Source organism: Chironomus tepperi, unplaced genomic scaffold (genome assembly GCF_022539635.2).
Source record: "Chironomus tepperi strain 1889 unplaced genomic scaffold, CSIRO-AGI_Ctep_v1 contig_244, whole genome shotgun sequence".
Taxonomy (NCBI): Eukaryota; Metazoa; Arthropoda; class Insecta; order Diptera; family Chironomidae; genus Chironomus; species Chironomus tepperi.
This window is the reverse complement of record NW_027226366.1, coordinates 2,728,854-2,743,212: the sequence shown is the minus strand read 5'-3', so window position 1 is coordinate 2,743,212 and position 14,359 is coordinate 2,728,854. Positions and strand designations below refer to the sequence as shown.

General features: G+C 28.6%; 1 protein-coding gene across 1 annotated transcript in view; it reads right to left on the bottom strand.

Moving 5' to 3' along the window:
• Positions 1-9,920, bottom strand: part of dsb (debris buster) — a 43,436-nt gene extending 33,516 nt beyond the window's left edge. The window contains exon 1 of the mRNA XM_070641222.1: positions 9,452-9,920. The gene's annotated coding sequence lies outside the window, so the exon portion shown is untranslated. The remainder of the gene's footprint in view (positions 1-9,451) is intronic.
• Between the last annotated feature and the right edge of the window lie 4,439 nt (positions 9,921-14,359).

The window sequence follows — 14,359 nt, the reverse complement described above, 5'->3', positions numbered from 1 at the left end:
AGCATTTGATGCTATATTCGTAAAATTTCGCATGTGTCGCTGATTAAAATGTTTATATTTTGGCATAAGCGGTCATTGAACGCTGAAGATTACTGACGAAATCATGAAGTAACAACGAATTTCTTTTTATCAAGTCGTGAATTAAATGCATGAATGCTACCTCTGACCCATTTTTTCTTCTTGCAGTCTTTTTGCTATGTCTGTGTAGAGTCTGAAGTTGAAATAATTTGAGATTTTATGTGTCTACATGAGGACATAAGGATGAAAATGCTGTAAATTACTACCGCGAGTCTTGAGTGCTTGAAATGGCAAGGTAATTTTGGCATTTTAGCATTACTTCCTGCAAAATTCTTAGAGTTAAATTAACGAAATTATCACATGCCATAAAATAAAATTAAAAGTTTGGATTGGATGTCCAAACATTATAGAACAAGAAGAGGTTTTAAGGTGTAACGACACTTCATAGACGATTTAATTAGGTCTGAAATCATTTCGGAATGACCCACTTCAGCCAAACCATTTTCACTTTCAAGACCACATTAAAATACATTTTTTTGCCTGGTCTTTTACATCTCATTAACGATCAATGCACAGCAACAAGCGAAAGAAGAAGAAAATATTTAACCACAAGCAACGGTCATGATCTGACAATTACAAAGTAAATTTTAACAACATCGGTGAGCAAGAGCAGACAACAGAAGAAAAGAGAAAAGAAAGCAGTCGGCTGGAGATAATGAAAATGCACAAAAAAATAAACTGTTATAAGATTGTGTAATACACAAGATAAATTATTAAGACCTTGACATTGAAAAATACTTATTACATGATTTCTCTCGGTATTTCTTCTTTTACGGTTGTATTCAATACAATTTCCAGTACTTTAACTTCACTTTCGTTTGCATTTGCACGTGTATAAAGATATAAAGATGCTGCTGTTGCCTATTTTCTTTCTCTGTCTAACATCTCAACTGCTTATTAACTTTGTAGTCATGAAATTGATTGACTTTTTGCGTGTGCGTAAGCAATGGAACAACATTGAATGATTTTTTTTATGGAAGTAAATATTGATTTTTCGATTCTTTGTGTTAAAAATATTTTTATTATCAAATACTCTACAGAATATCACACCATTCAATGTCTCATTACAAATTTCCCTTTCGCGATTACATTTATGGTGCTATTTTATGTGAAAAAAGAGCTATAAGTCAAGGCAGATAAGTGTGAAAAAATATTTGGGATTATTTTTAATAGATTTGTGTACGGATTGTCCCATAAAAATGTGAGAATTTAAGAATTAGAAGATTCCGTTGATTTAAGGTATGATGTAAGAATCACGAGTAAGTAAAAATTGGGAATGACAGCTTAATGATCTCATTGAGAGTTTTACTATGAAATAGCACATGTGACACTGCATGTGACATGAAATTAGTAATGGAAATTCTTATAGAACTATTAAGTCTCTAACTTAAATATTTATAGACATAACATGTGTTAAGGGATTCCGATTATGGAATTATAGTATCCTAAAATGATGCTTCAACCCATATTTGCTAATATAAACCTATCTAGGACACCTAGTTAGTCTCCAAAAATGTGAACAGATGTTTTCCATACTCAGAAGTCAATCTAGTCATAATGATCACTTTAAAACAACAGTTCATCAAACCACGACTTTAATTTCTCTTACTCATAATAATAAACATGAAATTGGCAACTTGAAACATGCAGAAATTCAGTGGGATCAAGATCTTGTGGTTCGGTGAGTTTTATGATGTATGCAGGGCTGTGTATTTTGTTCAGAATTAAAAATCATATGAATCAGATGGAATGCACTCAATCCTTGAGAATTTCTCTGACTCAGTGAGAATTGAATGTCAATTGAGAAATTTTATTTAATTTATGACTGAAAGGATCTTGAATATGAAGCAAATGATTTTTGATCAAATTTAACTGAAATTGGGTTTCAGTACCTCAAGTGGATCTCCCTGCAATCCACACAATGCAACAAAAAGGCATAATAAATTCATCTTTTGATTTTTTTGTCGCAGGCCGATTTTAATGCATATAAATGGACAAACAGGTCAGCTGCGGCAGTGGAAAAAGTCAATATCATGGTTTACCTGACATATTTTTTTTTATCGTCATGTAAATAAATTATTCGGTATTTCATCATAAAAGCGTTATGTAATTGCTGTTCGCATGTCTAGAACTATTGAGTAAACTTTATTTTCATATTTGAGGAAACTATTTGTACCGGTTTCAATTATTTAAAGAATATTTCATGCTAAATATTTAAGCAACGCAATTTAAAGATTTTTTATTTCGGCAATTACCATTGCGAAAATGAGTTTGAGTAGATTGGTTAATAATTCACATTAATCTCAGCATTACAACTGAGAATAATTTTTTTTTAAAACCTTTAAAAATTGTTAAATCCGTTCCAAATGAATAGATTTAAATCTAAACTCGCAATAGACACTGCATGTGTATCAATGATTTGTTAGTGAAATTCATTTCAAGTTTACTATTTCTTTCGACAAAATTTAATTGCACAGGCACGAAAGAAATAATGATTATATATTTTTTTGTGAGTGCTGACCTTCCACTACATTAATCAATCTAACATCTTCAGTGTGTTGCCAAACATAAATCATTAATAATAATGTGTGTTTGAATGTGAAAATTACCAACAATTGCTACTTCATCTGCAATTTTTATTAGACTTAGAAATTGAAGTGTTTGCAACACCTGAAAAGCTTGTGTGCCATTGCGTGCATTAAACATTCATTTTAACACTACATTCTATTGGCAAAGTGACCATTGAGAAAGAACTTCTTGCAAGTGACTTATTATTAGATATTTATCAACTTTGAAATTGTTATTATGTGTATGATTTTCCACATCGTCGTGTGACATAAACCTTGAGTATCTTTCAACGCTTTCACACTTGTTTGGAACTTAATTCTATTATTGCGATTGTTTTTGGATGATGATGACAACTACTGATGATTTTTAACGGTTTGTTTTTGTTCAGCATATTATTTATGGAATTATACAGTAGATAATGATGAGCTTAACAGGAAATAATTGAAAGGATTAACATTTCAATTATTGTAAAGCAGTTGCACTTGTTGGATTTACATAATAACTATTGGATGCAAAAATTAGAGAGGCAAGCTCTATTGGTAATCTGATGAATTTTAAGCCAGTATTTTTAACGCATAAATTTGCTAAAAATTACCATATTCATGACTTGATCTGCTGCATGGGTAAAATCATCTTCTCTACAGCGTGACTTGTCTTGATGTTATAAATATTCGGAAATTGTGTTGAAGAAATTTTTGTATGAAAAAATTGTCTTTCCTATTTTGAGACATTTTTGGAGTTGCTCTGAACTTAAACTCGTTGTTGCCAAAAATATTTCATTAACAGGAAATGACAAAGAAATTTAAATCTATAAAAATTTTATCGATTGTTATGCAAAAATAGCTCAGATATCCAAAATATTGCAATCAACAAAGAAAGCAACAAAAAAATTCAATGTCAACAGGAAAAAACCGGTGATTTGGATAGAAATGCACGTCTTCTTGATCTTTATATTCTAATGAAGCAGAGCGTTAGCCGGTTTTACCTTTTTTCGAGTCAGTTTGCCAACAAACATTGTTTTCTTTAAAAAATCGTTATAAGATCCAAAGTCGCAAATTGAATCTTCAGTTAATACATCTTAAATGGTAATTTTGTGAAGTGAACATTGGATCTTGTTCTATTCTTGGTTTTAAGAATTTTTATAGAAGCTCAGAGTGAAGAAAAATTGAAAAATTAATTTTTTGCGTATCCCGGGAGGAAGGAAGAATTGCTGAAAGACAGGAACGTAGTCAGGGAATATGATTCAACTTTTTTGTGAACATCACAAAAATTTATGGATTTTTCGGGATTTTTTTTCCAAAAAAGGGGAGGGGGAAGGTGTGATCTGAGAGAATTCTGACTACACCACTGCCTCACTTAATTCCACGATCGAATTAATGTCTGTAAAATAAACTTCAATTTTACAGCCAAAAAAATCTACAAAAGCGGAATTCAGTAACAATTTACTTGTCTATAAACATCAATTCCTCTTGATCTATCAAATTAAATTGTTGGATTTAATTTTTTGCAATAAACTTGGCAACAAAGAAGCCATCTGGTCGTTATTGAAGATCAAATCTTCTTCATGATGATTTTTTAGGAGCAAATTATTAATCATTGACCTCTAAAATCTAACAGAAAATTTGCCAAAACACCATCAAATGACGTATCGTATTTGACTACCATAAAACTATCGATAGGAAGTAGTTTCCTGCTATTCCGGTCGTTAACAAATTTACATAAAGCTCAACTGTATTCGCAAAAAAGAAAACGGCAAGAATTTTGAATTTTTTACATATTTGTCAAACGGGAAGAACTTTTTATACCTTAATGATCAAGTTTGTCAATGTTATCGGAATTAAATTTGCATTTTTAAAGATTAAGTTTCATCAGTTGAGTATTGATCTACATAAATTCAAATGAGAGATGTCTTAGTCATTTGTCTAGTCATGTCTATGTGTTGATGAGGATATAGACTGTCGATATTCTGAGGACGTGATCATTTTCGGATATAATAGAACTTCCTATTTTTACACAAGCCGGTTTGTTGCCAAATTTTAATTTTTATTAGTTCCGAGATCCGCGCAATATTTTTTTTTATTTTTTGGCTGTTTTATCATCATATTTTGTAGATATTTTTAGCTTAAGTCAGTTTGCTTTTGCAATCAACGGTTTTACAGCACTTCCGCAATAGCCAAAAAATATTTTTTGTTGAAATTCCAAAAATCTGCAACTGAGATGTTTAGTGGATAATAATGATAAACTTATAGAAATGGATGTGCTGTTTTGAGACTTGAATTTATTATTTTAAATAACATTGATTAGTCAGCAGTTTCTTGTGTGTCATAAAAATGATTTTTTGCATCGTAATATTGGATATCACATCACTTGCTTAATGCTTGAATATTTTGAATATAAATTTAGAATTTTTTTCGTTAAAATGTGGATTTTGTGTTGGAAATAAAATCTTCTACTTAGAATTTTATCTGGAATGGATGAAATTAGAACGTTTTTATGGCTATGACTTTGAAATTTATTAAAGGCGAATTTTTAGACAGGTTTTGTTGTTGCACAAATGACATTTGAAAAATTCCTAATGGAACTGCTTTTTATCAATTTTGTGGGTCGATTAATGGTTCAAATTAGTATTTTTGTTGATGTTAAAGGCAATTAAATTGAAAAAACATTTTAAAGTAATTAAAAATGATGATCCCGTAGGAGATTTTGTGTTCTTTCCAAAATTGGGAGTCCAACCTTGCCTAATAAATGATAAATGGGTCAACAAATGGGAAAATATGCTAGGTCAGAAGTAAAATCTTAGGAATACCATAAAAGTATCTATCAAGTCAGCCTCAATTTCATCACATCAAATGAAAAATGCTCTCAAATAGAAGTAAAACTAGCCACAACACGGGTTCATGAATAGTAATTTTTATTGACTTACTTACTTGCTAACTTGCTTGCTTATTAAAAGAATCAAATATTTATAATATATTTTTATGCATATATATTTCAATTCAATATATTTCATGCCGGTTCGTGATACCATATGCTACGTTTACCAAACACTAATATGTATATTATGAATGTTATCCAATCTACCTGCCTTGCTTGCTTTCTGTACGACGATTAAAGTACTTTCGTTGAGACAGGTCAGTGATGTGTTTGTATTTGCTCATTATTATTATGATATTTCAGAAATAGCAGCATTTGAGATTGAATTGAGAGAGGAAAATTGAGTACATATCTAGCTATGTACACGAAACGCATCTGTTGCATAAGACTTTTTCGAATAAATTTTCTATTGCTGTTTTTCTTCTTCATTTATACTTTTTATTTCAAATGGCACAATCGTGATGAAAAGAGAGCAAATTTTGAAATCGATGCAATTATGGACAATAATTTTGATTATTTTACATCAACATATGCGCATATATTTCTTAACGACAATGAATATAAGGAAAAGAATTTAAATTTTTGCACAAGCGACGAACTTATTGTTGATATATCAAACATATGTTATTTTCTTCCAGACAAGGAACAGACCACGACTAAAATAATTCAATTCTATTTTTAAAAAATAAAAACATTTTTAATTGATTTTGTATAACTTGTTTCAGTTGAATTATGTCTTTATCTAGACACAAAGCACACTTATTTTTCGACAATTAAATACAGCAAAAATATTTTCGAGGCTGTGCAAGTGCTTCAATTGCTTTCTAAACACTTTAAGTGTATGCTACATACATTCGCAACATTTTTTTTTAAAGCTGTAACATTTTTTTTTTCTTGAAAGCATTGCATAGACTCTAAATACATATTTATAGACATTTTAAAATCTTTTTTTTTTTGTGTGTAATTTTGAAGCGATTTTAAATTCATTTTTTTAGTGTTTAAATAAATGTGCATAGTAAATTTGAGTTTGTTTCTATGAAATAACAAAAGTTCAACAAAAGAAATTGAAAAGAAAGAATATCAAAAGTAGTAGAAATTAAGAAAAAGCGTATAATGATAGTTATTTTGGCTGTTTATATGATTTTCTAAATTATTTTTTTAAGCTTTTGTTTGTTATTGTTTATTGAAAGTGCTTCTGTTGAGTTTTTGGAGTGAATTTTGTTGCAAAATACACAAAAGTTAATTTGAAACTTTGTTAAAATTCGTAAAAATTTGATACATTTAAACATTGAAAATTGTACAAAATTTGAGGATTTCCTTGCATTTTTGTTATGTTTTAGAGCTTCCACAACTAATTAGACTTTTAGCCAATAAAATTACCAAAACTAAAGATCATGGCTACTAATTAAAGAATCTTAATTTTAAGCACCAAGTATTACATAAAACGTAATGCTTAACTTTAATTTATCAAGTCCTAACTAAAACTTCAGTACCAAAAATATTAAACTGACCATGAGGAATGATTAGAATGGACTAAGTTATCAGAGCTTAGTTTGGATTTTGTTGAATTTTTGCCACGAGTGGCTTTAGAATAAATTAACAAAAATTGAAATTTTAATATTAAAGAATTAAATATAAAATTCGCCAGAATCATTCACAAAAAAATCTTGAAATGGCAATAAAAAAAGTTTTAAGCATCAATTTTGAAAATGATCAAATCCGTGTCGACTCCAAAATGCAAAATTTGATATTTTTCGCATCTTCGCAATCAAATATCAAAGTTTATAGAATGCAAATTTGTAAATATTCTAACAGAATAAATCAGCATTCAATTTTGTAGCTTTAAGACAGGAAATGAAGTAATTTCATACAGCAATTTTCATTGAAGAACAGCTTTTCATTATCAAATTAAAAACAACTTAATTATTAAGTACTTTACAAGTGTTCTCGACTGATAAAAAGAATTAATGCAGAACAATGATCCAGTTAATAATTGTAAAGTGCTGGATTAAACACGTTTTTGGTATCGTCTTGAGACCTTGTGTACAATTCACTTTGTAGTGAGCTTAACTTATCAAGTTGAGTCGTTTATGAAATAATAATTTTGTTTACAAAAGTTGATCCGAAAAGCACAATGTGGTGGCTGGACAACGGCTAGAAATAACGTAATAACGGCTAGACTCGAGGTTGTCCTGACAGCTGATTTTGACTCATTTTTGTAGGGAAAAAGGTGATTAGTCACATTGTATCGCTCGGTATGACTTGCAAATAAGTTGAAATGTCAATAAAAAAATTATTTATTAGCATTTAGTTGAATTTATAATTGACATTTGTCATATTTGGATTTTTAGACCCTTTTCATATGTTCAGGCAATATTATGATTGACGTACAGCTTTAGACGTCCTTTTACTAGACAATATTAATATAATTCCATAGCAAGGAAGGTGCATGCTTAACTAGTTTATTTAAGTAGATCTTTTCCTGTTAGGGATTCTGACAATTTTTATACATCCTTGATTAAATTGTTGTAAACATTTGCAACATCATATCCTCATAACAGCAACAATTTGACAAAACACTAACTAACTTTTGCACTTAAAATTAACAGATTCAAGATACACTAATAAATCAAATCGAATTCGACAGATTAGCTTATTAGAAACTATTTTCGTTTAATATTCAGACTTAATTATATCTAATAGGAATAATTTTTTTTCTCGATAATATTTTCATTTGAATAATTTTCAGATTGAAAATCAGCTGTTGAGAATTGTTGAGTGAACTTTTTTTTGCGAGATGAATTATTTTTTATATTTATTGGTGTGTGAGTTAGAAATGATTGTTCAATTGAGACTGATGAGAGAATATTAAGTTTTTTGAGTAGCTTTACTTGAAGATTTGGAATTGAAGATTCATTCAAAGTTAAATTTGAATTGAAGATCTAAAAATAACTTTTGAATGAAGAGGAAGATTCTAAGTTTAATCCTGAATGCGTATTAAATCAACAAAAAATCCTGATTTATTGCTCAAATTTCATTTTTAATTAAAGTTATTAGAAGGTAATTTCAATAATTTGTAAACAAAAGAGCTCGATTAGAGAATCAAGCAAAAAGTTTGAAAAATTATTCAAATAATTGCAAAAATAAATCATTTTGTTTCGTAATCAAGCTGTTCTAAGTACAAATTTCACTTAATATTCCAGAATTAAATTTGAAAATATTCAAAACTATTTAATTAAATTTCATTAAATTCTATCAAATTCCTAATCTTGAAATTAGTAAATTTCAAAGTTTTCAAACTTCAAATTAACAAAAGTAATTCAGGAAGCACAACAATTTGTAATATTAACATTAATGAACCTTACAAAATTGCCCCATTCAAAGGCGATGAAAGAGTCAAAAGTTATCGAAGCAAAACTTTTAATTTATATTAAAATATGCGTACAAAAAATTATTCTATTTCAATGTATATTTATTACATATTACAAGAGATACTTTGTTGGTCATGGTCGTAATTTGAGAATCCTTGGCAAGAAAAATTCTTAGTGAGCTTCACTTTGAGCTTGTTGTGGTTGTTTTATGCGTAAGACTATTTTGTGCACACGCAATGATTGGATTTGATTTTTTTAGTTTTTGGAGAGTGTCCTTGGAGAATTTTAAAGCAGTTTTTATGAAGTTTTGGGATTTTTTAAGTTTAATTTTAGAAACTTTTGCTGAATATTCAGATTTTTAAAATCTTTTTTTGATTTTCAATTTTTAACTTTTTTTAGAATGTTTTAAATTTTTTTAAAAAATTTCAAATTTTTTTTTAAATTTGTTAATTTTTTTAACTCCGTTTTAACTATTAATATTGAAAATATTGAGTTTTTCAATTTTTCCGTACCAAACTTGCTATACAAAATTAATTCTATTTAGAACTTTTCCTACAAACCTTAATTCTTTATGAATTTCCTAGATACAATCTCGACAAATCCACATGAACTCTTATTCTTTCCACTTCAAAATTTTTTTAACACTATCTTCTCTATGTATGATTATAAAATTCAAGGTTTCTAATTTCATTCTATTAGATTTTTTCCTTCAAATTACTAAATTTTTTGCATTTATTAAAATTCATTAATATTTTTAAATTATTGGCACTTTATGAATTTTTTCTTTCAATTTTCTTTTCACTTATCACAGATGATATTTTTTTATTTTCCTTAATCTTTTCGATTATCCTTACGTCGAGGATAAAAAGGATTTTCACAAAAAATTTTAATATTTCTTTTTATATTTCACTTTGCTTTTATTTTTTATAATTCCACAAAAATCAAATAATCAAAAATTTTCAACTCCAAGAAAATTCTTTTCACAGAAAAAAAATAAACTTAAAAAAAAATCCAGATAAGCACAAGCCGCGAAAACGTCTTACACTTGCAAATTGTAAGAGTTAAATGCTTTACTTGAAAACTACTCAAAACTTTTTTTCCAATCTCAACAGCCCCCCAACAAAAAATATCGATGAAGCTTACACATACAATTTTTTTTTTGAGCAGAAAAGCACACACTGGTGAGCGGCGATCATATACAATTCTCTCTATGCCGCTTAACTTGAGCTTTGCTTGTATAAATTCTCTCACAACTTTTCATACAACATTTTTTTCTTCTTTTCTTTCTCGCACAAAAGTTAAGAAGTGAATCTGATAAAAAAATATGAATATTGAATGAGGTTTTGTTGATGTTTGGCTAAGAATTGACGCATTGTACAGGAATTAATAATATTGGGAATTTTCACTGATAAATTGACAAAATTTTTGTTTTGTCATTTAAACAATTGACATAAGTGATGGAATGGCATTCTTGTTGTTTTGATGACATTTTGAATTGTTGAAAATGGTGAAATTTATTTTTTTAAATCTAATTTGTCATGGATTAATAAAATTAATGTTTTGAAGTTTGCAAGAAATTCTAACCGTTTGGAACTGGAAATAAATATCCTTTAAATTTGTTGTCTGATGCAAATGTTTCTATTATTCGTCACGAAAGATTTATTAATCAAATTAATATTTAATAGGTAAATATCAAGTAAATATATTGTGATAAATAACTTGGCAATATTTTAAAATTATACCGGCTAAAGCTTTATCAGGAATTTATTTGAAATTAATTTGAATTGGCTTCTTCTTTCAAATTTTAAGAGATATTTTTTCAGATTAGATAAATTTTAGAATGATTAATCACTGCATTTAGCTGCTCTTGCAGATTTTTTTCTAACTCTCGTTTACAATCGCCGAAATTTATTGACATTCTCAATTTAATTTCGATTATGTCGGATAAAAACACAATTTGTGCAGATAAGTATAAACACAAAAACATACAAAATTCATATAAACACAAAATTTCATTTGGATTTTAGTGCGTCACCAAATGTAGTTGTTTGTCGCTTCTGATCGTAGAGCTTCAGTTTGATCTCAACAAGTTCTAAACATCAAAAAATCCTGAATAATATTGCTCCTGTGATTCGAATGACTAATCGGAAAATTTCCCTTTCAACTTTGTTTTCCTTTCACAAATTCTTGAAAAAATTATTTTAGAGAGAATTAATGAACGAAAGTGAATTTTATCCTATAAAAATTTAATTTATTTTAATGTTTTTTTCCGAACTATAAATAAAATAATATTACGTAGAAAAACAGATTTAACAATTGCTTGGAATTTTGCAATATGCAAATTAAGACGTTTAAATAGATATTATTGAACTTCTGTAAAATATGTAAATTTAAGTTGAGCTTAGTAATTATTTTAAGAATTGTGATTGGGATTTTTTTTCAACAATTTATAAATATATTATCACTCTTAATTCTTTGAATTGATTACGTAAGAGATTAACCCTCAGAACTTCTTATCAATTATGTAAGATCTTGAAGGCAAAAGTGATTAAAATTTGTTGTGTAATTTTAATGAAGAATTTTAAGAAATTTTAAATCTTTTGACTTTCAAAATAAATTTTAATTCAGACGTCTATTCAAAAAAATTTAATAAATTGTCTACGCATGATACGAACCTTCAAATGTTCCTGATCAGTCTACATATCTAAACAATGAATGGGATTTTCCGCCAGAAATTAAAGTCATACTGTAAACATTATCTCAAATGTGATCATAACATGATAAACAAATGAATGTAAATTCCCATATCGATTCTGCGTCATTCTTATGCATTGATCTTAAATAAAGATCAAAAGATTTTTGTATTTCCTAACATTTCTGGATTTTATTTTAGAATTTTTGAATATTTTTTGAATTTTTAAACGAAACAAGTATGAATATATATGCAAATTTGGGCTTGTGCAAAAACATCTTCCTGTCTAAGTCACATACTAGGAGTCACAAGAATTTTGCAAATAAATCTTTATAATCTACTTCATAATTCTAGGAAAACTGGTAATAATCAGTTTTGCAAGTATTTATTCTGAATTAAAAAATGCACAAATATTTAAAGTTGGTTCTTTTGATCATTGGTTAGAAATGTTGACATTATGACCAAAATGTTGCATAATTCCATCTAAAAAATTGAATCTTTATTCTTTAAGAATGGATGATATATAATAATACGTGAATTATAGATAAAAATATCAAATAATAAGATGAAATAATCTCCAAGCTGGAAGTCATCTGATATTGGTAAACATCGTTGAGATAAACATCAGTCTAGACAGAGTTGAATTTTTAGTTTGATCAAACTAATTCTTAGAGGATTGATTCTTAAGTGATATTATTTGAAAAATTGGATTAGATAGTTGAGTAGTCGTTAGCATCTGAGAGATGTGAGCTAGATTAAGCAACGATATCAAAAAAGTGGTTTGAGCAAGAATTATAGATTTGAATGTGGTTTCGGTCTGTCTCTTGCTTAAAGTACTGCCATTAAATTGTTAATCAAAATTGCTTCTTTTCTATTAAGATTCATTCAAGAACGAAGGAATGCACTTTTTGGTAGTTTGTCCAAGGATCTATAGGTCATCACTGAATAAACACTAATTTTTATAATATTTGAATTTCACAAATTATTCAAATAAATCTCAATCGCTTTGATCTAAAAATCTAATTTCTATCTAAATTAGAAATAATTCCCTTATAATTCAATATGCAGATCATCCAGAATTCAAATATCTGCTTTAAACGTTCATAGGAAATTTAATACATCTTCTCCATGACACACAAGTGTATGTCATTTTTCACACAATTTAAAAAGCATTGAACTAACAAATTTCAATGATCTCTTCCCTGCCACAAGTCAAATAAATCAAAATCTACAGTCAGCAACTGTTATTATAGTCATAAAAGCAAACATTCCTTTAAAATTCTTCCCAAAAAACGAAACTTCTCCTTATAAATCGGATCAAAATGTTTTTTGCAAAATCCAAAATGTTAAGACATTAAAATGGTAATTTATTCTCGATAGCTTAAACTCCGGCATCGAATAAAACTGAGCAATTTTTTGCAAATTTGAGTACAGCTGTTTTTAAGCAAAGATACACACGAAAGAAACCTGAATCTTCAAACTCCAAAAAGTAAAGTTTAAGTGCCGAAAATTGCTCATCAAAAATGCTGAGACACCAAAAATCTCGTACATCGAAAATTTGGAAATTTTTTCTACACTTAATTCGCGTAATAATCGCCATCAACAATACAACACAACATAAATATCTCAGTCACATGAATGCATCTAAATCAACCATGAGCCACATTCAAATGATGCTGAAAATGAAATAAGTAGAAAAAAAAATTTCGCAAAATCATCATTTATGAATGAGAAGAAGAAAGAGAAATAATGAATGTATGTACGTAAGTACATGTGTACGGATGGCTGTATGTGCGTCCAAAGACATAGTATAAAATCCAAAATACACATTTGATTACGTAATTTCAATGAACTTGTCATTACTGCTCTGATATTTACTTTTTTATTATTACTTACTACCAACCTAACAGTCTGTGTGACTTGATGTCCAAATGAGAGACATTCATTAAAAAATTAAGGTACAGAAGAGAAATAATGAAGAAGAAAAAAAAAAGTCATAAACACTTTAATGTTTATGTTGAAAGTGAAATTGACCCTCGATTTGTGCTTCGTTGGATATTACAGATCAGTATACTTCACTCATGGACATGAATCTGAGCAAATATGTTCAATGTCAAAATTTCATTGTTAAGCGCAAAGTTTACATTATCGGTTATTTTTTACTTTACGAGATATATAAATAAATGTGAGAAGATGTTGATGAAGATGGGACTTTTTTGAGTGAGTGATTGACGTGTGATTTACTTGAGGATTGAACGTGTTGATGCACTTTTTGGAATATTTTGTGGATTATTGTAGGTATTTGAAGATTAAGGCAAGAGTTTTGACTAATCTGATGTCTAAATTACTCATAAAATAGGCACAATTGAGCTTCTTATCAATCATAGTTCTGTAGAACTCAAAACATGATCGGTCAATTTTACTAAAGTGGATTCTCCTCAATTTCGGATTATAATCTTACATAAATGGCCATAATCTTATGAATCGCAAAGCAATATATTAATCTGCGTTTATATCAAGCAGAGCTCGAAGTCAACTCGGATTTTGGGTGGAAAAGCCGACTAGAGTCAAATTACCTCAATATAAAATTCATGTCAACTTTAAGCTCTGGGCTTAAGAGGTTGAATATCAATGTCATATGTATCTATTTACTGAAAACACAGAAAGTAAGAGTTGAAACTTTGTGGTATAATGTGACAGTGAAATTAAGTAAAACGCAGACATTTGTCAAAAAAATAAGGTTGGGATCCACCAAAAACCATTCGAAATTTCAAAT